General features: G+C 42.8%; 1 pseudogene across 1 annotated transcript in view; it reads right to left on the bottom strand.

Moving 5' to 3' along the window:
* Window positions 1-24,803, bottom strand: part of LOC311516741 (ethanolaminephosphotransferase 1-like) — an 80,070-nt pseudogene extending 55,267 nt beyond the window's left edge. The window contains exons 1-2 of the transcript in view: window positions 24,735-24,803; window positions 2,689-2,752 (exon numbers count right to left, since the gene is read on the bottom strand). The product of the transcript in view is annotated as an ethanolaminephosphotransferase 1-like (transcript). The remainder of the gene's footprint in view (window positions 1-2,688; window positions 2,753-24,734) is intronic.
* Window positions 24,804-26,342: the final 1,539 nt, after the last annotated feature.

The following is a 26,342-nucleotide window of genomic DNA, read 5'->3' as shown; positions in this document are numbered from 1 at the left end:
GCAGTAATTCTGCAACCCCTTCTTTTCTATAAATAAGAACTTTTAGATGTGACACACCCACAAAACAGTATGACTTTATAGGGGGGATACCCCTTATAAAATGAACTCCCTGTAGCAAAAAGATCTTTCTATCCCCCTGGGATATAAATGTTCTGCACAGAGTCCTCCCTCAAGGTATAAAGATGGCTTGCATGCATATGCTGTAATTTGGCTCCTCTTCATATGCTGTCTCATTATGGGAAGGGTCTGCAATGGATGCATGCATAACAGAAATGCTCCTAGCACATTGTAAAATCATGGCATGAAGCCAGTCTTCCTCCACTTCCTGTTTTTTCATGATAATCAGTGGCAAGTGAATAGATGTCTAACCAAGAATGTTTATGACATCCAAAAAATGTGTAATAAATGAAAGTAACATACAGTGACACTATCAGACATCATACCGTACCTAAGAAAAATGCACTCACCAGCTAGTAATGCTCAGAATTCTCATATGAATCTCCTGTCTACATGGATATCTTGGCTGCTCTGCTAATATTCAGATAAATGCTTAAACCAGCTACGATAAGGTAGTTTTCTTTCTCTTCTTGGGATATGAATGTGTCTGTCTTGCTCTATAGCTATCGCTCCTTCAGTGCTGGATTCTCTTCATGTCTCTCATAATGTAGTAAAAGTACGTGCATTAATTCAGGGTGCGCTGACAAGTGGATGCTTTCCTTTGTGTTCTGGAATACAGAGATACATGTGCCATAAATAGGGTTAAACTGGCACACAAAAAGCTAGACCTAATTCCTAAGCATCCATATTCATACATTTTTTATAGACCATCACACTTTGTTCTTTACTTGACTGGCTCTGCAAGATGCTTTTTTATTTTTTTTTAACTGCTCTAGGGCACGAGGAAAAGAGGAAATATAGTGCAGTGGGGTTTCATGAATTAAAAAAACATACAGAATTTATTCATATCTTGTGTATATGCATGTATGTAAGTATGGCAAATTTTATAGGATAGCTGAACCAAGAGGAAAGAGGTTTCTCAGTCCTCAAAGGACATATTTTTATTACCCAATTTTTAATGAACAAATTTCAAGCAATTTGTTTAATTTCTGATAACATTCCTAAAACTCTCATTTGTCTCTCTACTGTGATGTACCTTTGTGGTCACATCTAAGTCAAATGTCATACTGTGAGATGTAGGTTCAGTATTATTTGCTAGATTATTGCTTCTAGCCCAGTTCTTGTATTTACTATGGATACAAAACACAAAAATAAATAATCTGAATAAATAAAGGTGGTTTGCAATATTTACCAGCTAAGGAGAATATCTATTTACCTACCCTTGCCATTATGATACAATTTTACTTGCTGTTAGAAAAAAAATTACTCGCTTTGTGAGCAAGTGAGTAAAATTTTGTAGGGCTGAGTGGGAGGAGCTGCAGTCAAACCTATTCTCAGTACTCAGAGATGAACAGTCATACTGCTCTACTGGCAATTCTAGTTTAATATTCATCTGGTTCTCACTAGTCCTAGTTGGCCAACTAAGTTTTGGAACAGAACAAAAAGTCTATTGGTCTACTGGTTCTGTTGCTTGGCTCCAGTAGAAACAACCAGAAACCAGTCAAACAATCTTACTGGACTCTACTGAAATTTCTACTGTATACTGGATCCCCCATTTTGGCTGTGCATTTCCACCTCTCTACAGGAGTTAACAGTGGTCAGTCTAGCATTAAAGAGATGTTGTCATGTAAAACATGGTCTGGCCCAAAGTGTATGATTTTAAAAACAAACTTTTACAAAAGCTGAGACAATAGCAATATTTCTATGTTTTTTTTTTATTTTGGTGGAGGCAGGTTTGTTTGTTTGTTTGTTTTACAAATAAACACTACCCTGCATTGCTCCAGATTAGAATTGATAGTGAAAATAACTAGGAGCAAAAGTGAAACTGACTATCTTCATTGCTGAAGCAGAAATAAATGCAAAGAGTAGAGAGGCACCCACTCCAGAGATTTTGGCTCCAGACCCAAAGTTTGAGGGGGGGTTCATTTGCAGTTCTCCAGTATTGTGGTTTAGGCCCATCTTTAGCAGAAAGATGGCAAGTGAAATGGCAAGCCCAAAGGCAAGAATTTTTAATGAATCCTTAAATTCAGGGGGTTGTACCTTATGACTGGAGAACCTCCCAACGTTTTTGGTGATCATAGTAACTGCTCCCATTTTCAGCTTGTTAAAGAAATATCCAGCTCCCTGGACAAGTTCCCTTGGGAGACTATTAGACAGTGCTTGTTTGTAATCATTTGCATAACAGAAAGATAAAGAGATCCTGGTGGTAGAAAGCATATGCTGTAGGAAAAATGACTTGAACTAAGGATGTCTTTCAATGTTTCCAAAAATTCAGTAATGTGGAATGTGATGGCAACTGATGTTTTCTGTTATAATGATGACAAACAATAGATACAACACTGGTAACAGATATATACAAATCTAAACATACCCGTCTCAAATATATCTATCCATTCAGTAAGCTCTTGTGTGGAGAGGGTTTCAGGGGTTGTTTTATTTTGTTTTTATAGGTTTAATTTCAGCTTTTTAAAATCAGTATCTATTGTTTAAAATTAAATCTACCTTCTGCACCTTAAAACAAACTCTTACATTATGACTGGATCATTCTTATAAACAATAAGAACAATTTACAATTCTGTTCCAGAGGGGCTGAATAACATAGACTGATGAAAGGGTTTGTGTCCATAGCACTGTACTGTAAGCAAAGAAACAAACATGTAAACATACAAGACATTGAGAACACTGTTTTCCATGGGTAGAATATGGCCTTCAGCATTTAGGAAAAATCAACCTAAATTTGATTGATGTAAGTGTATTTCACCCTGATTGCCACTAATGAAGTTTTAATTTAATTAAAATGTGCTGAGCTGGTTTATAGTACATTGGCAATAACAAATGGATTTTGTGGAAGACAAATATCCTGAGACTTAGATTTAAATATCTATTACACACACACATACACACGAAGATTTCACGTTGACAAATTAGTACAGATCAGTTCTATAACCACTCTATGCATAGAATTCGCATTGACTTCATTAGCAATCCTTTTAAAATACTGTATTTTGTTTTGTGTCTTTTTTTAGTTAAATTGTCTTCAGTGGAACCCTTTGAAATGTGTATTCTCAGCAGTAGTATATTGCTAGCATGAATGTGGGATCTGAAGAAAACTACAGCATTACTCTCCTTTACATCTCTTTTAGAAAACAGCCATGAAGGCTTTCATATGCCAAAGTGATCATTCATGACTTCACTATGCTATTTCTGTACGCTAATTTCACAATAAGAAAACATTTCCAGAAGAGACTCAGGTTGCTAAAATAAAATGTCCCTAAAGGCCAGATTTTTAAAGGTATTAAAGTGCCTTAAATTGCAGATAGGTGTCAAGTGGGATTTTCAAAAGCACTTAAGTGCATAACTCCCATTCATTTCAATAAGCAAATTCCACTAGGTGTGATTTAGGAGCCCAAATACCTTTAGAAATCTTGCCCTAAATGTCCTCTCTTTGGATTATTGTTATCTGTTCCTGAACTAACATTATGAGTCATTTCTTCTTCACCAGTGAGTATCAAGACTATGTAACTTGTGTAATATTCTCAGAACCAGATCATGCATCAGGATCCCCGCACCTGTTCAGTGTTCCTTTAACTTAAATGGGACTCAGCACTAGTGCAAGGGTCTGCTCTACCAGATCCCAGTGTAAGATCAGGTCTTTAGTTGCTAAGACTATCTATGTCTGGCAACTCTTTAAAACTGAAAGGTCCTTTGTTGGTTCTATGAAGATATTAGCTTTCGTTTGGGTAAAACATTGAATACTTGTGTGTACACTTCTGCATAATAATGCTACACCCAGTATCTATGAGCTGTCTTCTGTAGAACAAAACTGCACCGAATACTTTGTTCTTACTTGAGAACTAGCCCTCTGTGAAGAAAGACGTGGTTCGGGACTATTTAGAAAAGCTGGACGAGCACAAGTCCATGGGGCCGGATGCGCTGCATCCGAAAGTGCTAAAGGAGTTGGCGGATGTGATTGCAGAGCCATTGGCCATTATCTTTGAAAACTCATGGCGATTGGGGGAGGTCCAGGACAACTGGAAAAAGGTTAATGTAGTGCCCATCTTTAAAAAAGGGAAGAAGGAGGATCCTGGGAACTACAGGCCAGTCAGCCTCGCCTCAGTCCCTGGAAAAATCATGGAGCAGGTCCTCAAGGAATCAATTCTGAAGCACTCAGAGGAGAGGAAAGTGATCAGGAACAGTCAGCATGGATTCACCAAGGGCAAGTCATGCCTGACTAATCTAATTGCCTCTATGATGAGATAACTGGCTCTGTGGATGAGGGGAAAGCAGTGGACGTGTTGTTCCTTGACTTTAGCAAAGCTTTTGACACTGTCTCCCACACTATTCTTGCCAGCAAGTTAAAGAAGTATGGGCTGGATGAATGGACTATAAGGGGGACAGAAAGCTGGCTAGATTGTCGGGCTCAACGGGTAGTGATCAATGGCTCCATGTTTAGTTGGCAGCTGGTATCAAGTGGAGTGCCCCAAGGGTCGGTCCTGGGGCCAGTTTTGTTCAATATCTTCATAAATGATCTGGAGGATGGTGTGGATTGCACCCTCAGCAAGTTTGCAGATGACACTAAACTGGGAGGAGAGGTAGATACGCTGGAGGGTAGGGAGAGAATACAGAGGGACCTAGACAAATTAGAGGATTGGGCCAATAGTAATCTGATGAGGTTCAACAAGGAAAAGTGCAGAGTCCTGCACTTAGGATGGAAGAATGCCATGCACCGCTACAGACTAGGGACCAAATGGCTAGAAAGCAGATCCGCAGAAAAGGACCTAGTGGTTACAGTGGACGAGAAGCTGGATATGAGTCAACAGTGTGCCATTGTTGCCAAGAAGGCCAATGGCATTTTCGGCTGTATAAGTAGGGGCATTGCCAGCAGATCGAGGGACGTGACCGTTCCCCTCTATTCGACATTGTTGAGGCCTCATCTGGAGTACTGTGTCCAGTTTTGGGCCCCACACTACAAGAAGGATGTGGAAATATTGGGAAATGTCCAGCGGAGGGCAACAAAAATGATTAGGGGACTGGAACACATGACTTATGAAGAGAGGCTGAGGGAACTGGGATTGTTTAGTCTGCGGAAGAGAAGAATGAGGGGGATTTGATAGCTGCTTTCAACTACCTGAAAGAGGATGGAGCTAGACTGTTCTCCATGGTAGCAGATGACAGAACGAGGAGTAATGGTCTCAAGTTGCAGGGGGGAGGTTTAGGTTGGATATTAGGAAAAACTTTTTCTCTAGGAGGGTGGTGAAGCACTGGAATGCATTACCTAGGGAGGTGGTGGAATCTCCTTCCTTGGAAGTTTTTAAGGTTAGGCTTGACAAAGCCCTGGTTGGGATGATTTAGTTGGGGACTGGTCCTGCTTTGAGCAGGGGGTTGGACTAGATGACCTCCTGAGGTCCCTTCCAACCCTGATATTTTATGATTCTATGAAAACCGTATTGTTCCTGAAACTTGAATATTTATCTGTGTATTATAGGCAGAGTTGGTAGCCTGCCTATTATTAAGGTTGCCCAACACTTCCCATTATAAGACCCTGTTTTCAGTTGCGTATAACTTTACCAAACTTTAACCATTTGGGTTGAAAATCTTCATGATAGATACCTGTGTCAGGCTTGTTTTGTTGTTTTCATTTTTGAACATTTGCCAGAAGGCTGGGGGAAAATACATTGTTTCGTCCATGTTAAAAATTCTGGTGACCATTTCTTTTATTAAGTGCCATTTGCACATGCTCAATAGACCTCTTCAATTTTAACAAATAAAAGCTCAGACGATTCCTGAGTATGCTCCATTTCTCGCAGCTCCTATGCATAAGCAGACTGTACATGAGCCATCCCCACAGAATGGCTGTGCATATTCTATCCCCAGGCTATGGGGCCTAGCCTGTACTGACTGTGCCCATCTACTCTGGATCGGGGTGGGGTCAGACACTGGAACTGACAGCAGGGAACTGAGAGCCTGTCTCTCCTCTGTTCCCAGTAACCCGCCCTGCTGGCACCCAGGCAGTATGGAGGAGGAAGCCATCTAACTTGAATGAAGAGGGGGAGGAAAGCCAAACTAGAGGTAAGGGAAAGGAGAAGATTGGGCCAAGAACTCTAGTGAGGATAGAACTGGAAAGGGGTGAGAAACTGTAATTGAATTGGAGGGGGGAAACTGGGACTGGTTGGCCAAGGAGACTGGGATCTGGAGAGGAGATGGACTGGTTGGGCAAGGAGACTTGAATCCTGAGGGAGAGGGGAGGCTGGGATTGGAAGCTGGCAGGGGAGGGGAGAGGAAGCTAGGACTGGGAGCATATGTGGTGGAGAATGGGACTGGGAGCCAGTGAAGGAAATGGGGAGATGGGAGCCAATTGTCATAAAGGAGTGGAGACACTGAGATCAGTGAGGAGCTGGGGGAAGGGAGGAGATTGGGACTGGCTAGTCCAGGAGACTGGGGACAAGGAGTTGCAGCAGGAAAGGGGACTATCTGGGTAAGGAAACTGGGATTGGGTGTGGGTGGGGGCGCAGAGAGACTAAGAACTGTGGGGAGACTGGGGGTTGGACAGAGACTGGAGGAGGGAGAGACGAGGACTGGCTGGGCAATGAGACTAGGATGAAAATTCTGAGGAGTGGAGGGTAGGGCTGGGTAGGCAAGGAAAAATGGGGATTGATACAAGGACCGGGGTTGGGTAAGAGACAGGACTGGGACAGGGACAGGTTGGAGGGAAACAAGCAGAAGAGTCTGTGCCCATCCTTCCCGATCTTGGAGCCCAAGATTCCAGAGTCTCACTACTCCTCTGCTGTCAGCAAATCCCTGTGAAATCCATGTGCATCCCATCCCCTTCTAGTGCAGGTCTACACAGATAACAACCGACTCCATTATTTCAAGAACCAGACTCTGTACAGTAGAGCTTTAGGTTCCAACCCTGCTGGTGACCCATCTGGACATCAGAATGATTCCACACGATGGAATTTCTGTTTTTTCAGTGTCTTTAACTGTCTCTTTTTTTCCTATAATCCCCTGCCTCATTCACGACATATCTTTTGACTTCTGCTACGAATGAGGCAGGGATCCTACAGACAACAGCCTCAATCCTGATTCATCCCCAGAGCAGGACCAGCCTGTGCACTAAATCAGGCTGGGTACTGTGGAAAAAATAGTATGTCATCATGTGATTCAAGACTATCATAATGTATATACATAAGAGGGCAGAACTAGGGTTGCATGAGAAACCTTAATTCTGGCATTTCCTAACTTTTAAATGCTTTTCTGGCCCCACCAACAGACCACGCCTCCAGCCCAGAGCCTATACCCCCCAACCCCCTGCTCCAGCCCAGAGCCCTCTCCCATACTCCAAACCCCTCATTCCCAGACCCACCCCAGAGCCCACACACCCCTGCCCCAGGCTGATGAAAGTGAGTGAAGATGGGGGACAGCAAATGATAAAGGGAGGGGGGATGAAGCAAGCAAGGGCGGGGCCTCAGAGAAGGGGTGGGGTAGGGCCTCAGGGAAGGGTGGGGCAGGGGGCAGGGCAAGGGTGTTCAGTTTTGTATGATTAGAAAGTTGGCAATCCTAGTTATGGTGAGAGTTCTTCTGATAGCATATATACATTTATTTTTGAAAAAGGAGGAAAATGCATTACATAAACTAAAATTAATTTGTCAGATGGGATTCAGCTTACCACTAGCCTGTATGTACAGTATTCCCAACTGTCGCTACAGTATTTTATCAGCACGTTATCTCAATATTGTATCATCCAAACCTTAACTGCACTGATTATTTTTTTTTTTTTTTTTGGTGGTGCTGCTTGCTACTAAATAACAGAAGTTTGGAACAGTGTATGTTTGTGCTTGTATGAATATTCAGATGGATGTGTGCATCCAGCTATATATCCCTTATGGCAAATGGATTAATCATTTGGTATCTAAGGGGGGTATGCATGTATATGGTGTGGGTGGATGAGGTGTGATATTCCCTATGGCAAATGGAATAGTCAGTTAGTATATATTTGAACTACAGAGACTTCATGTAAGCATGAAGAGTCCTAAAGTTTCCTCCTGTCCCTCCCTGCACCCCCATTCCAAGCCTCATTGGCTTTCATTTTCAGAGGAAGATTTCAATGGTAGTTAGATGCCTAAACAGTTCTGAAGATCTGCCCCTTGGAGCTTTTGAAAATCCCACCCTTAAAACCTCAATTATGAACTTAACTGCCCAACTTCAGGCTCCTATTTTTAAAAATGTTAGCCTGTGTATATAAGAATATTCACATTAATGTGAACGTATCCAAAGGCTAAATAACTTTGTTATTAACAATGATGCAATTTTGTTTTGAAGTAACCAAGCTTGTATGCTACTTAGAGGCAAGATTTTAATAAAAACAAATTTTAGCCCATGATATTGCAAACACTTATGCCCATGCTTAACTTTAAGCATCTTGATAGTTCTTTAAAGTCAATGGTACTATTTATGTGAGTAAAATTACCTGCTTAAGTGTGTGTAGACTCTAGGTCTTAATTTGCAATATTTTGTTTTTTGCCTATGGTAATTTTGTTAAATTCAAATAAGATACCTGACTAATCATAATATTTTTTAAAAACCCACATTTATAACTTAGATCATTGTAAATTTTAATCTGAAATTGCAATTGCCAAAAGTTGCAAATTAGTTTTACACACCCTTGACCTAATTTAAATCAATTATTCTTCTTTTTAAATCAAGTGACTGATCATGATTTCAATTATTTAAATAACCTTGTTTTATATTGCTCCACCCTGATGTATTGTGATTATTTTTCTTCAGCTTTAAGAGATGTCTGATGTCATCACTAAGAAGCCCAAGATACTGTAGGTTGCCAGCATAAGTAATGAGAAATCTCTAATATCATACACAGGCTATCTGATAACTTGCTAGACAGCAAATTTGACAAATTCAGTCGTACTGAAACAAGAACAGTCAGAGTAAAAAGAGGTAGAACCACCTGACCTTCAATCTTGCTCTTTCCTCCTCACCCACCCTCTTTTTCCCTTAAGCACACCCATAACATTAAAATACTAAAATATCTATGAAATAACAATAAAATACAGCTTCATGGCCAAAGTACTCAGAAACTCTCCAGAACATTTACCTGCTCCCAAGGAGAAAACCCACGTCAGCTCATTTTCTGGAAATATTTATAGTGATCGTAATTGTAAATATGAATCTTTAATATTCCTAACAACAGTGAAACAAAATCAACACTTGCCAGAAAATGAAAGCATTTAAACTGCTTTGCATAAGAAAGGTGGTGGTGGGGGGGGGGCGGGTTGGTGAAGACATCAAGCCTTGATGATAACTCCAGGGGTGAGTGTCATTATTTTTAGTAAAACATCATGGGCTGCAGCAATATTCTGTCACATCACATGCAGACTTTTCAAGAACAGTTCACAGTATATGATAGGGTCACTTACAATGCATTGGAAGAAGGGAAAAAGGGTTCCCCTGTTCTTGGATGAACTGTGGACTTTTGGGAAGTGGGTGAATGTTCAGGAAGGTGTGAAGAACTAGAATAGAGACCTGCTCTTTTTTGTTTGCTGATCTGTTTTAGTTAAACTGAAAAAAACAAATGTATAAACTGAATGGTGCTGGGAGAGGCATTCAGACATTCTTCTGTCAAGGGAAAAAGCAGCTGAGTTAAATAAGATTTGGCACAGAGCTAGGCTCTGTTCCAAAGAAAATACCCATAGCATTCAAGACCATAAGTTTGTTGCTCCTGGCTCTTTAGGAGACCAAACTATTCAGTAAAACAGAGATTCCTAAATTGTGGTCTCTGAACCCTTCTTAACTGAGGGAGGTAAGTATTGTAATTCCTTATTTTTCTGAAGTAAAAATGAGTCAGACAGGTAAAAGCCCACATTCTTAAGTGCACTCTCTAACTTTGAATACCCAGCTTTAGCAATGTATGGTCATATTTTCAGAGGTACTAAGCATATACAGCTGCAATGAAATCAAAAGAAGTTGTTTGATGCTTAGAACCACTTAAAATTATGCCTTAGTTCTCTGGAGTTAAGCACCTGAATATTAAAGCACCCAAAGTTAGATGCAGCTTTGTAGCAGGAAAATGTCTTAGAGGTCATTTATGAAAATATGCTTTTTCCCAAGTCACAGACTCTGTGACTGGGTCCTTTTAGAATCCAGATATTAGTTCCAAACCCTGTGCTTTTACCACAAGACTATCCTTCCTCTGTATTTAAATCAGCTGTAAATGTGGCTCTAGCAATACCAGGTTTTTTTCTGGTGTAGACAAGGCTTTAGACAGAGCACTACAGCACCACACTAAGGAAATAAATGAAGGTACTGAAGAAATTGACTGGCTCACAGTTTAAACGCTAAATCCTCATGACACCAATAATACTAATAATGACCTTTGTAAAAGCTGCTAGATACAGCCGGCCTGTGGGGTTGTACTGGGGTAACTAAGAGCAGAATTTGGCCTATTTTCAGCTTCCAGTACATTTTTATTGTTGCAAAAATAAAATAGCGGTAGGGTACACCTCGCACAAAACCAAACACTACTTATATATAAAAATCAAAATCATATTGCCATTATATTTATTTTAATGGAAATACCAAAGACGCATAGTTATGTCTTTTAGGAAAGCAATAACCATGGTTTTGGGAACAAGCCTTAATGGACTACAAAAGGATTCAGGGTGTTCTTTCACTGATACCCAGCAGAGGTGTTCAGATTTATCAAGAACATTTAATTTATTATAAAACAATAACAATACTATAAAGATTCCCATCAGGGAGAGGGAGTGGCTAAAGGCAGTGGGATGGGCAAAACAGCATGAGCAGTTCCATCCTGCTCCCTACTCCAAACATACTTCTGCTGTGTTTAAGACAACTGGCAGCTCCTTGAAAGCCGTCCTCTTTTTCTCCCTGCTCTAGGAAGGGCTCCTAATAGGGCTAAACATGGGAGTAATTCACATATTATTACTCCTGGGGGAATTCTGCACCAAAAAATTAAAAATTCTATGCATATTTCCAAATTCTGCAAAATTCTGCATATTTTATTTGAGAAAATAACACAATATAATCACATATGTTTCAATTATTTTTGGGTCTTTATTTCAAAATACCTGTCAACAAGTATGTCTGTAACAATACAGACAACAAAAAAGATTCAGGAAATGTTTTTTGACAAATAGATTGTTTACTAGGCATATTAATACAGAATTCCGAGTAACAATTCATTTAAACTACAATACACAACCCTACTTCCCACACCTTTCAGAAGCAGTGCAAAGGCTTGAGGGGGGGTTGGGGGGGTGTCAAGGGAAATGGAGGAGCTGAGGGAGAGGGAAGTAATTGCTGGAAAGGAGCCCAGATGTGAACTTGGAGGGTTGTTGGGTATGGGTGGGAAAAGTATGGAACAGGTTTTTTTGGGGAGATGGGGAGGGATTGTTAGGATGCTTCCCCCATACAGACCCTGGCTGACTCCTAGCCTCTCCCATTCAGTCAGATACCTCTGCCCCGTCCACATGTCCCTCCACCCCCACTCAGACACCCACTCCCCCATCACCATATTGCCCTGCACCCCTTCCCCCTGTTCCAATGTGGCCCTGCACCCTTTCCCCATCACCATGTGGCCCTGCACGGCCCTCCCCTGCCCTGCGGCCATGTACTTCCACTCCCATTCAGCCTCTGCCCCAGTCTGTCCTCCCCACTAGCCCTTATGAGCCCCTGTCTGACCCCCAAGCAACCCCACTCTCTTTGTCTCCCCCTAGCTTCTGTCTCTGGACAGGTGCTGTGAAGAAGGCAGGCTCTTTCTCTTCTCTAGCTGCTGCTCTGTTCTCTTGCCACAGCTCCCTCTGGTGGGCAAAAGGTGGGGCTGAAGCAACTTTCCGGCAGAAGCTTTTTTCTGTGCAAAAAATTAAAAATATGCATGGCTCATTATTTATGCACATGTGCAGTGGCACAGAATTCCCGCAGGAGCAGACATATACATGACTGCAGACTCAGGAATCAGCCTGTCAGCCCATGCTTCTCTTCTCTCTGATCCTGTAGTTTAGCCAGGCATGGCTCAGAGTAGTATATAGCCTTTTGTTGAACTGAAGGAATGCAGAGAGAAAAGAAGGCTATCACCAGGAGAAAGGGTGCAAAAAAGCCAAGTAAATAAGAATGAGAGAGAGAGAGAGAGAATGAACTTCAAGAATGATTAAAGGGTTAGAAAATGACTTATAGTGATAGACTCTAGGAAATCAACCTATGGAGCTTAACAAAGAGAAGGTTAAGGGGTGATTTGATTCCAATCTATAAATACCTACAGGGGAACAAATATTTAATAATGAGCTCTTCAAACAAGCAGAGAAAGGTATAACATGATCCAGTGGCTGGAAGTTGAAGCTAGACAAATTCAGACTGGAAATAAGACGTACATTTTAAACAATAAGAGTACAGTAGAACCTCAGAGTTATGGACACCTCAGGAATGGAGGTTGTCCATAACTATGAAATGTTCCGTAACTCTGAAGAAGAGGTTACAGACTTCAGCCACACTGGGGCTTGGGGCTGCAGCCATCGCAGATGGTGGTTGGGGCGTCTGACTCTTGGGGCACCAGGGCTCTGGATGAGGGGCTCAGGGCTGCTGCCCTACAGAAGCGTTGGGGCTCAGCACTTTAGACCTGGGGAGAGTGCTGGGCTTGGGGCTTCAGCTCCACTCCTGGTTTCAGCCTTGCGTTGAGCACCAGGGCTTGGGGCTGCAGCCCCTCAGCTTCGTTCCTGGCATTAGTCCTACGGGGGGGTGCCAGGGCTCCCCATGGCTCCACTCCGAGCTTTGGCAGTGGGGGGCAGGGCTCAAGGCTTTAACTACAGGGAGAGTGCTGGGGCTGAAACCAGAGCTCCCCTCATACCTAAAGTCCCAAGCCCCAGCACCCCCCCACCCCAGTCTAATGCCCTAAGACCCGGTGCTCCTGAGGGTCAGAAGCCCCTCTCCTCCCTTACCCACCCAGAGCCCTGACCCTCGCACCCCCTACCAGCTGCAGCCTCAACCCCCCTTGGCTGAAGCCGTGAGCCTCGGAGCTAAAGCCCTAAGGCAGTACAGTATTTGCTTTTTTTTCTTTTGTCTGTGCTGCTGGTTGATTGATTACTTCCTTTTCCAGAGGGTGTCCAGTTGTCCTGTAAGTCCTTAACTCTGGCATTTGTATCTTTGAGGTTCTACTGTAATTAACTATTGAAACAATTGACCATGGGTCATGGTGGATTTGCCATACCTGGCAATTTTAAAATCAAGCCTGGATGTTTTTCTACAAGATCTGCTCTAGGAATTATTTTGGGGAACTTCTATGGCCGGCGTTATACAGCAGGTCATACTAGATAATCGCAGTGGTCCCTCCTCGCCCTGGAATATATGAACTGTGCTGGGCATGGCACATGCAGACTGGAGTGGAGGGGAAGACCCCAGCTGTCATCCTACCCTAAGTGGGCTCCACAAATAAAGAGGAAGGGGAAGAGCATATAGGAGCCTTGGATTTTATAATAGTGTTGTAAATCCTGCAGTTTGGGATCTTAATGTTATATTGGAAGGTGTTAATGGTTGCCCTCAAGCATGTCTCTGATATGTAGATCAATCACAGACCTGGAAAAAATCTATGGATGTATTAACCACCTTTCATTCAAGCTAAATGGAAGGAGCAATTAAATACCTCTTTGTGCAGCGATAGCTGAAACAACTGAAGCCACTGCCCAAGGCCCTGGTCAGCATGCCAAAGCCTGAGCAGGAATTAAGGCACATGGACTGAGGGGTTTACCTTGGAACTGATTGCAAATGCAGGGGCTTCAGAACTGATTGGTTATAGCTGTGTGTCTGTATGTGAGGGGAAAAAAGCCACAGACAGTAAGAAAAGTCATAAATGTAGACCTGGGAGGAAGCTGAAAGAACTTCTTTTGGGCACAGTGCTCACTGGAAAGGCAAATTTGGATTTCTGAATAAGGAAACAGACTATTGTTGTTTGTTCCTAGTGTGTTGAGTGAAACAGGGCTTTGTGAGCATTCTTTGTAAATAAACAGGCTTCCACCAGAGAAATACTTGACTCTTTCACCAGTTTCTCCTTCTAACATAAATAAGCCAATAAAGCTCCAAATATTGGTCAACTGCTCAGGCCAAAAAGGAGCAACAGCAACAAAGAAACAGATTTTTTTTTTAAATTATGTATAAGCAGCTATAAATCCTTAACAATACTTTGCATTTTGGCCTGGGAGTCACTTTATAATTAATTATCACAATATCCATAAGAGTTAGGTCAGCACTATTATTTCCTTTTTACATAACATGAGATTAAGGTACAGACAGGCTGTAACTCACCCCAGGGTCAGAAAGCCAATAGCGACAGAGCTGGGAGTGTTGTTTATTGAAATATTTCAAATATATATATAGAGAGAGAGAGAGAATTTAAGCATAAGTAATAAAAGATTGTTCAAATAAAGTATGAATGTTTCAACTCAAATTTGCACTTAAGAGTTCATTTTTATGAAAGGAAAGAAATGGGATTATTAGGAATTTAATGACTGCCAAGCCTATTTCTCAGAAAAACCAATAGTTTAAAGCAGCTGTATATCAGGTGGTAATCATGGATTAGGCTGAAATACATAGAAGACAGGGTTGCATGGATCCTCTGATATTTTATGTGGAATTAGAAGTCTGGCATTGTAGTAAACAGGAACACCTCCAGGAGCTTAAATACAGTCTGGAAATCATCAAAATACAACACCAAAACCAAACTCAAGATTTATCAGAGTTGCATACTTTCAACACTACTTTATAGTTCAGAATACTGGGCAGTGAGAAAGTATGACATGTCCAAACTGTCTTCAATCCATACAACCTGCCTCAGAAAAATCCTCCCTATCTTTTAGCCCAGAACAATCTCAAACAAGATCAATTGACACAGCGTAGCCAAGAGGATCTGAGCACCATCATTGCTAGGAGACGTTGGAGATGGATTGGTCATATGCTTCGGATGGAAACTGATTCCATCACCAGAGTAGCAATAAGATGGACACCTGAAGGCAAGCGAAAACGAGGCTGCCCGAAAACAACACGGTGAAGAGCTGTGGAAGCCAACCTGAAAAACCTGGGGCACAGCTGGGGGACCATTGAAAGGCATAATAGGAAGATGATGATGATTGTAGTAAATTATTGACGAGTATAATAGTTGTTCCAACACAGAAAGGGAAGGAGCCAACTAACAATTACAGGGGACCTTATATGAAGGTCATAAAACACTTGAAGGTTTTAATAAAATGAATAAAATTAGTCCAAGAAAAACATAAAAATAATCTACAGTATTTTAGAAAAAAAAACTAATTACAAGCAGGATAAAACTATAAAGAGAGTGGGAAGAACACCACCAGTTTTATCCATTTTAAACTCAAAGTTGGAACATTTTTCACTTCAACCATAGGGTGTAACATTCAGGAGTTTTAGCTGCTATCATTGGCCAGATCTTTTTCTTAAATGTGGTTTAAGAAAAACAGGTTTTCACAGCATGCATTGGACCCAATGCATCACAGCTAAGGCAAAAAAAGAATAACAATTATTGAAAACCTTGGGCCAGATTCTCAGGTATACCTAAGCTATGTTAAGTGCACTTGATGAGGCAGAGGACAATATGTGGCTTTCCTCAACCTCCTGTGCCACTGACTTCACTGGGGCCAGGATTCACCATTACTTTCCCACAGAAGGAAGGAAGGAAGGATGGATGCAACCATGATGTGTCACTGCTGATGGGAGGATGAGCTGTGGAAACCCAACTCCAAAAGTGTTCTGTCACTAATGGAGAAATTAGAGTGCAGAAGATTGCCCATGACCACTTCTTTGCTAATGAGGGAGGAAAGATGAAGGCTTCTCTCAGGTAGAGCAATTTCGGAGCAGAAAAGAGGCTTGTTAATAGTATAAATTATTCAATCCTTAAACCTCTCTTTCGAATGCTGGTGTGATGATTTAACTTGCAGCCTAGTTTTAACATTTTTTTAAAAACCGTGCCCAGTGTTTCATTTTCTACAGCACAAGCTGTACAACTCTAGTATTTTTTTTAACAAACCAAAAAAGTCACGTACAATTTTTCTAAAACAATTTTTAACATAATCATTTTTGAGGCAATTATTAGGTGAGGGGAAATATTGAGTGCAATGAACTGCTTAGTATACCTTTGCCATCTGTAATAGATTAAATGAAATCTATTCATGTTAACATAGGTTCCTCTGCTGGCTGAACAAATAGAGCAACAGCTCAGTTACTTCCCCAGATAGAAGTCTGTTTCTTTTTGACAGGTTTCAGAGTAGCAGCCGTGTTCGTCTGTATTCGCAAAAAGAAAAGGAGGACTTGTGGCACCTTAGAGACTAACCAATTTATTTGACCATAAGCTTTCATGAGCTACACGATGAAGTGAGCTGTAGCTCATGAAAGCTTATGCTCAAATAAATTTGTTAGTCTCTAAGGTGCCACAAGTCCTCCTTTTCTTGTTTCTTTTTGGAGTCTGAGGTTGTCGATTCTATTCCCTGATGCCACAACTATATACTACTAACTAATGATTACATTGTCTGTACAGTTAAGAAGCTTCCTCTCACTTAAACAAGTCTCCATACAATATGTCTCATTGATCAGGATGAAACCTATTGTGGGGGACACATTATCCCGCATCTGCCTACTGTAGGGTTTTTACATCTTCCTCTGAAGCATCTGGTGTTGGCCACTGACAGAGACAGGATACTAGACTTGATGACCTTGGTTCTGATCCAATATGGAAATTCCTATGTACAGTACCTCAAAGTTGAGTGGCTAAATGCCTACTTTGCTGGCCTCTCAGTATGACTTTGTACAATTCAAGTACATTCATCACATTTTTCAGCTGATTGCGCTTTAATAGCAGAAAAGAATGAGGACTTCTAATTTCTGTAAAATATGTATTTATTTACATTACCACAAAGAACACAGCCAATATAAAATCAAATTAAAGATATCTTAGGAAAATGGGAATTGCCATATTGGATCAGAACAGTAGTGTCCATCTAGTTTAGTATCCTGTCGAACAAGGGCAGGTACTACTTCAGAGAAAGGTACAAGAAACCACATGTGAGTAGTTTTCTTCGCTAATCTCTGTGAGTAGTTTCCACAGAAATATTAACAAATAATCCATTTCTGCTTCACATATCTATAGCTTTGAAACTATTTTACCATCAAAACATAGTTGAATAAAAAAACGTGAAATAACCAACATGTACAGGCACATGCTAGACCAAATTGGTGGTAATTAAATTTCTTGTATATCCTACCAATAAACTCCAGGTAAACTTTTTATAACATTATCATCTCGTAGAGATGATATCTCTAAACAAAGGAACACAATCAAAATATGTTGTCACTGTTTGCATTTTTATGAGAACCAGCTAAACAAAAAACTTCTTTTACACCCAAATTGTTTGCCTCAGAAATGATTCAGCAAACAAGAATCCCCTGTGAATTCACTGATAGAACACTGCTCTTATTGAGTTCCCCAAGGGTATATACAATAGTGCCACCACTATTCCTGTGATCAGTGACATTGGCTGCAACTTCTATGCCAAATGATTTCATTATGTTGCTCTCGCATATGACTTGGTGTCTGTAAGAAAACTAATGATTATGGAGCTATGTGAATACCACATTACATCAATTATCAATAGGGCAGGAATAAGTATGCAGTGCAAATTCTGGCACATTGCTTTAAATATAATGACTTCAATGGGGTCAGGGTTTCACCAACTGATTTACTACATCTGCACAAAAATAATCTAAAAAATCCTCAGAGAAATTAAGGTTACTGACTCTACTGTTTTATTTGGAACATTGTACACTAGCAGAGTTCTAATTAGACTTTTAATTACATCATTCATCAAAGTAAAGTGGAAAAAAATCTGTAAGATTTCATTCCCAGAACAGTAGGTGGTTGAATCACTGTCTTGTTTCTAAAAGGTAGCAGTTATTCTCTTACTGAAAAGTTAGTTTTGGGGAGTTTGACAATCTTAGGCTTCTCCACTGTTTAAAATGATCAAAGTTTTAATTAACCTGGTTCTGAGATGCTGTGCAAAAATAATCACAACAGGCTGAGCTGATCGATAGAATTTCAAGGCAAATGGAGAACAATTTTGTCTACAGAGGCACCACCCTAATTAACATTCACTATCTGTGGTACACTGAATACTGTCCATTAAGAAATCATATCTAATGTAGATGGGTAGTATCAGGGCCCTGAGAATTGTACAGTTACATGGGAAAATATACACTACAATATCTTGTGCTTTGAAATGTAAACTTTCATTTTAAAACCATTGCGTGAAATCCTGGCTCTACTGGAGTCCATGGCAAAACTCCCATTGACTTCAATAGAACCATGCTTCTAGTTATGTTTCTAGGCCTTGCAGTCATGAAGATAGCCTTGAAAATGTGAACTGAGTTTAAATAGTCTCTGTCAGGGTAGGTCGAATCACAAACTTTCATGGAAATTACTAACTCAGTGGTAAGTCACTGATTTTGGTGCAAGTCTGAGAATAAAAGTGTCATTTCAATTTAGCTTAAGCCAGGTAAAAAATGTAGTTAAAAAGATAGGAATTACAGCTGTTGTCTATGGAAAGCAAACTGACTAATGCATTAAATTGGAGTACATAGGCCAAGGCGGAGAGGTCATGTTTGATAGGATCAAACCTTATTGTGAACCTATTAACATAGAAGGGTGCTACTTCCATTCTTGGTTTGGTAATGGCAAGGTCACACCTAGCCGTGTCAGGCAGCCAGAAGGATTCAAATAACAGACATTAATCTAAATGCAGGAGACAGAAACTCACTCACACTGAGCTAAAACTCTTATATGTTAAAGTTTGGAGGATCAGACCAGCACCTTGACTCCCTGAGAGAAACATACAACTCGAGAAATGTGAACACCATATTTTCTGATACTGTTTCTGTAACTCAAAGGATTTAGACCTATCTGGGTGAAACTAGGGAGCCTTAGACCTTCATATAATTTTTGTAATATTTATCTTTGATTTCCTGTTGATCTTTCAATTTTGTAACTTTGAGATATTTGACTGTTCTTGGGATAATTCACTACAATTTGTTCCTGGAAACAAGCAGAAAACTTCTGACTTCTGGTGAGAGATGAAAAAGTGGTCAACGGTTTCTGACCTGTGGAGATTTAGTCCAATGTGATACCCCAACAGGGATTACCAAAAGGCCGACTCAGACTGGTAAATTACCTGGGGAAAGCTAGGGACCACAGTGATGAGAATAGGGAACCAAAGGTAACATTAGCATAACTGTTAGAATTATTAGATTAGTGGCTCTCAAACTTTTGTAGTGGTGACCCCTTTCACACAGTAAGCCTCTGAGGGTATGTCTACACTATGAAATTAGGTCGATTTTATAGAAGTCGATTTTTAGAAATGGATTTTATACAGTCGATTGTGTACGTCCCCACTAAGCGCATTAAATAGGCAGAGAGTGTCCTCAATACCATGGCTAGCATCGACTTACGAAGCGGTGCACTGTGGGTAGCTTTCCCGCAGTCTCCGCTGCCCGTTGGAATTCTGGGGTAAGCTCCCAATGCCTGATGGAGCAAAAACATTGTCAAGGGTGGTTTGGGATACATGTTGTCAGTCGCCCCTCTCTCCCTCCCTCCGTGAAAGCAACAGCAGACAATCATTTCGTGCCTTTTTTCCTCGGTTACACGTGCAGACACCATACCACGGCAAGCATGGAGCTCGCTCAGCTCACCGCTGCTGTTGTGAGAATTGTAAACACCTCGCACATTATCCTGGAGTATGTGCAGAACCAGGCTAAGAAATGCCAGCACAAGGACGATCGTGATGAGGACATGGACACAGAAAGCACAGGCTGTGGCAACTGGGACATCATGGAGGCAGCTGGGATGGTTGATACAGTGGAATGCTGATTCTCGGCCTGGCAAACAAGCACAGACTGGTGGGACCGTATAGTCTTGCAGGTATTTAATGATTCACAGTGGCTGCAAAACTTTTGCATGGGTAAGGCCACTTTCCTTGAACTTTGTGAGTTGCTTTCCCCCACCCTGAAGTACAGATATACCAAGATGAGAGCTGCCCTGACAGATGAGAAGTGAATGGCAATAGCCCTGTGGAAGCTTGCAATGCCTGACTGCTACCGGTCAGTTGGGAATCAATTTGGAGTGGGCAAGTCTACTGTGGGGACTGCTGTGATCCAAGTAGCCAGTGCAATCACTGACGTTCTGTTATCAAGGGTAGTGACTCTGGGAAATGTGCAGGTCATACTGGATGGCTTTGCTGCAATGCACCTAACTGTGGTGGGGTGATAGACGGAACACATATCCCTATCTTGGCACCAGATCACCTAGCCAACCAGTATGTAAACTGCAAGGGATACTTCTTAATGGTGCTGCAAGCACTGATGGATCACAAGGGACGTTTCACAGACATCAATGTGGGATGGCTGGGAAAGGTGCATGACGCTTGCATCTTTAGGAATTCAGGGCTGTTTGAGCAGTTGCAAGAAGGGACTTACTTCCCAGACCAGAAAATGACTGTTGGGGATGTTGAAATGCCAATAATTATCCTTGGGGACCCAGCCTACCCCTTGCTTCCATGGCTCATGAAACCATACACAGGCAGCCTGGACGGTAGTAAGGAGCAGTTCAACTATAGGCTGAGCAAGTGCAGAATGGTGGTAGAATGTGCCTTTGGACATTTAAAAGCTCGCTGGGGCTCTCTGCTGACTAGGTTAGACCTCAGCACAACCAACATTCCCATTGTTATTGCTGCTTGCTGTGTGCTCCATAATATCTGTGAGAGTAAGGGGGAGACATTTATGGAGGGGTGGGAGGTTGAGGAAAATCGCCTGGCGGCCGATTTTGAGCAGCCAGACACCAGGGCGATTAGAATAGCACAGCTAGGCGCGCTGCGCATCAGAGAGGCTTTGAAAACCAGTTTCATGACTGGCCAGGCTATGGTGTGACAGCTGTGTGTGTTTCTCCTTGCTGCAAACCCACCCCCTTTGTTGATTTTAATTCCCTGTAAGCCAACCACCCTCCCCCCTTCGATCACAGCTGGCAAAGGAAATAAAGTCAGTAATGTTTTGAAACCATGCATTCTTTCTTTATTAATTAAAAAAAAGTGAGATAACTGACAAGGTAGTCCGGGTGGGGTGGGGTGGGGTGCAGGAGGAGGGAAGGACAAGGCCACATTGCTTAGTGAAGCCACACTACAAATCAAAACCGTTTGAATGACAGCCTTCTGTTCTTCGGCCATCCTCTGGAGCCTCACACCCCGCATTCTTGGGCATCTGGGTGAGGAGGATATGGAACTTGGGGAGGAGGGCATGTGATTATACAATGGATGCAGTGGGGGTCTGTGCTCTTGTTGGCTTTCCTGCAGCTCCAACAGACGCTTCATCATGTCTGTTTGCTCCCCCATTAGCCTCAGCATCGCCTCCTGCCTCTGCTCTTTGTGTTCACTTAATGCTTTCCTGGCCTCTGCCACTGAATGCCTCTATGCATTCAGCTGTGCCCTATCAGTGTGGGAGGACTGCATGAGCTCGGAAAATATGTCATCACGAGTGCGGTTTTTTTTGCCTTCTAATCTGTGATAATTTCAGGGACAGAGATGATCGGGGGAGCATAGAAACATTTACACCTGCAGGGGGATAAAAAGGGAGAGTAAAATTTAAGATGATACATTTCTGAGAACAAAAGGGAGACTCTTTCACAGTGAATCAACCAATTCACAGCAGACAGCACATGTGCTTTAGGTACAAGGTTGCATTTTGCCTTTTATATTGAGCACCTGCTGATATGGTGACACATCACACATGACTGGGCAACAGAATTCAGTTTCCAGGCAGCCATGGTAAGCCTTTTGGTATGCAGGGCTGGCTTCTTCCACCTTCAAAACATGTGGGAATGGTTTCAAACTGCAGCGCCATCCTTTCCCATAGCAAGCAATGCCGGTTGGGTTTCACATTTAAAAGGAGGGGCTATGGTTTTCAGGTGGATGTGCAGCACACACCTCCCCGCACCCCACAGCATGGCTATTCTCTGGGATGATCCCTTTTAGCCAAGCACAAACAACCCAGCATGAATGGGGTCCTTTTATTGTTCCCTTACAAAAATTCCCCTATTTCAACCAGGTGACCATGAATGATATCATTCTCCTGAGGCTAACACAGAAAGATAAAGACCGAATGTTGCTTGAATGCGATCAAAACCCAGGACCATTCGCTGCCATGCTTTGTGCTGCAATGATTCCAGATTCTACTTGCTACTGGCTTGGCATTGGGTAAAGTGTCCTACCGTGGAGGATGAAATAAGGCTGTCCTCCCCAGAAACCTTCTGCAAAGGCTTTCAGAGTACCTTCAGGACAGCTTCATGGAGATGTCCCTGGAGGATTCCTGCTCCATCCCCAGACATGTGAATAGACTTTTCCAGTAGCTGTACTGGCCGCGAATGCATCCCAAGTCTTCAGGGCCAAATCAAACATTAAACACTATTGCTTTTAAACCCTATACTGTAGTTACAAATGTGCACTCACCAGAGGTCCCTTCTCCGGCTTCAGGGTCGGGGATCCCACCTTGGGAGGGTATTGGCTCCAGGGTGATGAAAAGGTCCTGGCTGCTGGGGAGAACGGATTCACCACTTGCCTGCTGCTCATTCTCCTCCTCCTCCTCCTCTTCCTCATCGACAAAATCCTCCTCCCTGTTGCATGACACTCCCCCCTTGCAGTGTCCAGGGACACTGGTGGGGTAGTGGTGGCCCCCCCCCCAGAATGCCATGCAGCTGACCATAGAAGTGGCATGTATGGAGCTCTGACCCAGAGCAACTGTTTGCCTCCTTTGTCTTTTGGTAGGCTTGCCTGAGCTCCTTAACTTTCATGCAGCACTGCTCTGTGTCCCTGTTGTAGCCTCTCCACCATGCCCTGTGCGATTTTGGCATATATATATTAGCATTTCTTCTTTTTGATCAGAGTTCGGCCTGCACAGTTTCTTCTCCCCATACAGCAATCAGATCCAGTGTCTCCCGTTCGCTCCATGCTGGAGCTCGTTTGCGATTCTGGTGGGACTGCATGGTCACCTGTGCCGCTGAGCTCGCCCGCTTGACCAAACAGGAAATGAAATTCAAAAGTTCCAGGAGCTTTTCCTGTGTACCTGGCTAGTGGATCGGAGTTGAAAGTGCTGTCCAGAGCAGTCACATTGCAGCACTCTGGGATAGCTCCCGGAGGCCAATACCATCGATTTGCTTCCGCACTAGCCCAAATTCGATCCAGCAAGGTCAATTTTAGCGCTACTTCGCTCGCCGGGGAGGAGTACAGAAGTTGATTTTAAGAGCCCTTTAGGTCGACGGAACAATTTTAAGAGCCCTTTAGGTCGACGGAATGGGGTGGCTTGTGTAGACGCATTCATTATAAAATTGACCTAACGTGGCTAAATTTGACCTAACCCTGTAGTGTAGACCAGGGGCTAAGTAATTCCCTCCACTGCAGGAACTGAGTGAAATTCTGTATTATGCAGGACAGACTAGATCATCATAGTGATGCCTTCCAGCTTTAAAAATAATGGTTAATCTACATAAACATGTTTTTGATTTTTTGTTTTAAACAAGTCTGATGATGATAATATTCACCTGGGGCCATTTCAATTCCTCATTAGTATTCAGTTCCAACCCCCCTTGCTGACCTTCACAGTTAGTTCAGTCAACAATTCTGCTGATATATTTTATTTTAAATAAACATTATAATACACTGATTTACACACACAAACATCTTAACATAATTTTATCCAATGCATGTCAACTTTCTCAAACTCAAAAAACCAAAATCTAAAAGGGATCCTTAAAACTTTGCAATAGCTAAATGATCACTGAAGTAAGAAAAAGAGGTCTGTTGTTTTGCCAGTGTGGAAAAGCATTCATTTGTTTTTTCTTTAACCGGAAATCAAGCTTTGAGCCTAGACAACTAGGAGAACCTGAAAAAGAATATAATATGCCACTTGACTCACATTCACATACACTCAACCTTCCCTAGTTTGGTCTTTCCTCACTGACCTGTGCCAGCAGCATGGGGACACCCAAACACTGTGTAAAGTATCAGGGGGTAGCCATGTTAGTCTGTATCCACAAAAACAACAAGGAGTCCAGTGGCACCTTAAAGACTAACAGATTTATTTGGGCATAAGCTTTCGTGGTAAAAAACCCACTTCTTCAGATGCAAGTAATAATTGTATTTGATGTGGTAAAAAACAATCCAATCAACCCACACGCTGGGATGTAAAATGAAAGTACCAGGTAGCTAGGGCCCCTTCAGGAGTTGGGAGAAGAGATATCACAGAGTGAAGAGCCAAGTAACATGCTAGGAGAAAGAAGCATATTGTTCCCAGGGTCCCACCCCCAACCTTGTACATCACACACCCCTGCAGGGCCAGGGCAGGCAGCACCGCATGAGGAGGCAGCTGAGTACCAGTGCTGACTTTCCTTCTCATTCCTGCCCTGGGGCTCCTGAGGCTGCTGACTTCAAAGTGACCAGAACTTGGCCATGGGTCTCATTTCTGGGGGCCAGGGGCAGGAAAGACACCGCACATACCCACAGACTCGCACGGAAGCCAACACCCCCGCAACTTTTCGGTTCCCGTAGTTCCCAATCCCCGGCCATCCCCGGGATCAAGAAAACACCCAGGGGCTGCAGCAGCTTTGGGTGGGGGCGGGGGAACTAAACAATGTATTTTCTGCACCTGACGCTTGCTTCCTCCCTCGCCCAGGAAGTCCAAGGAGGAGGGGGCCAAACTCGGGAGGGACGCGTGGGATTTCCTTCTCCGGCCAGTGTTAGCTGGTATCGGCGGAAGCCGGCCCGCTGCTAGGCAGTGACATACTGGGGCTGTCACATGGTGCCGTATCCGCGCGCCCGGGTGCAGCCCCGGTGCTGGGTGCCGCTGCTGGCGCTGGAGGCAGAGATTGAGGTGGCGAGGCAGCCGGAGCGCTTGGAGAAAGGGGAGGGTGGGAGAAGAGCTCCTGGCAGTCGGGGAGCGTGTGTCAGTCTCAGCCTGGTCCCGCGCTTGCCCACAGCTCCTCTGCTAGGCGGCACCAAGCATGGGCACTGCCTGGGGAGGGAGGCATTGCCTGGAGGCTCCAGCTGAGTGAGAAGAGGCGACGGGGCCACTAGTCCCTTGTTACAATCAAAGGCTTCGTTTACACAGCACTGCGGAATACAGATACAAGATCTTGTGACACGCTCTGCATAGACCTGTTTCAGAGTAGCAGCCCTGTTAGTCTGTATCTGCAAAAAAACCAGGAGTACTTGTGGTACCTTAGAGACTAACAAATTTATTAGAGCATAAGCTTTCGTGGGCTACAGCCCACTTCATCGGATGCATTGAATGGAACATATAGTAAGAAGATATATACATACATACAGGGAAGGTGGAATTTGCCATACAAACTGTAAGAGGCTAATTAATTAAGATGAGCTATTATCAGCAGGAGAAAAAAAAACACTTTTGTAGTGATAATCAAGATGGCCCATTTAGACAGTTGACAAGAAGATGTGAGGATACTTAACATGTGGAAATAAATTCAATATGTGTAGACCTGGCGGCTCTAGAACACTGGAGAGTGTGACTACATTGAGTTTGTTGCCACTGAGGCCATAGCCAACATTTCCTGGTGGCACTGTTATTGATGAGACAACTGGAGAAAAGGGAACACACAAAGTTAGGCTGGAAGCAGCTCAGCCACATGGACAGAGCAGTGCAAAGGGTTTAATAAAGTTTCACTTCTTCCATTTAACCGGCAGTCAGCTTCACCCTTTGTGAACAAAACATTTAGCATGTAGAGAACACAGGGACTCCACAGCCATCACATAGACTGCAAATGCAGGAGGACCAGGGCATGTAACTTGTCTGTGGGGACAGTTTGAGGGTTCACCCCTACCAATGGATCAGGCCCAATCCTCTACAAGAAGCATTGTGGGTTAAGACATGCTCTGCAGGGATCCAACCCTCTCATGGGTACCCCAAATGATCAGAAGTACGGGAGTGACAAGAACATATGGGCACATGAAGTCTGTTCATATATACCCCTCCTATGGGATCAATGGGAGGAAACTGGTACAGTGAATTAGAGGTATTGGGGGCATGCCTGGATGTCTGTAGGGTAACGCTGTGCCCATTCTAGAAAGAGGGAGATGTGAAAGCTT

The sequence above is a fragment of the Lepidochelys olivacea genome (assembly GCF_965140295.1).
Source record: "Lepidochelys olivacea isolate rLepOli2 genome assembly, chromosome: 2".
Classification (NCBI taxonomy): Eukaryota; Metazoa; Chordata; order Testudines; family Cheloniidae; genus Lepidochelys; species Lepidochelys olivacea.
The sequence above is the reverse complement of the archived record's forward strand: the minus strand, read 5'-3'. Positions and strand labels throughout refer to the sequence as shown.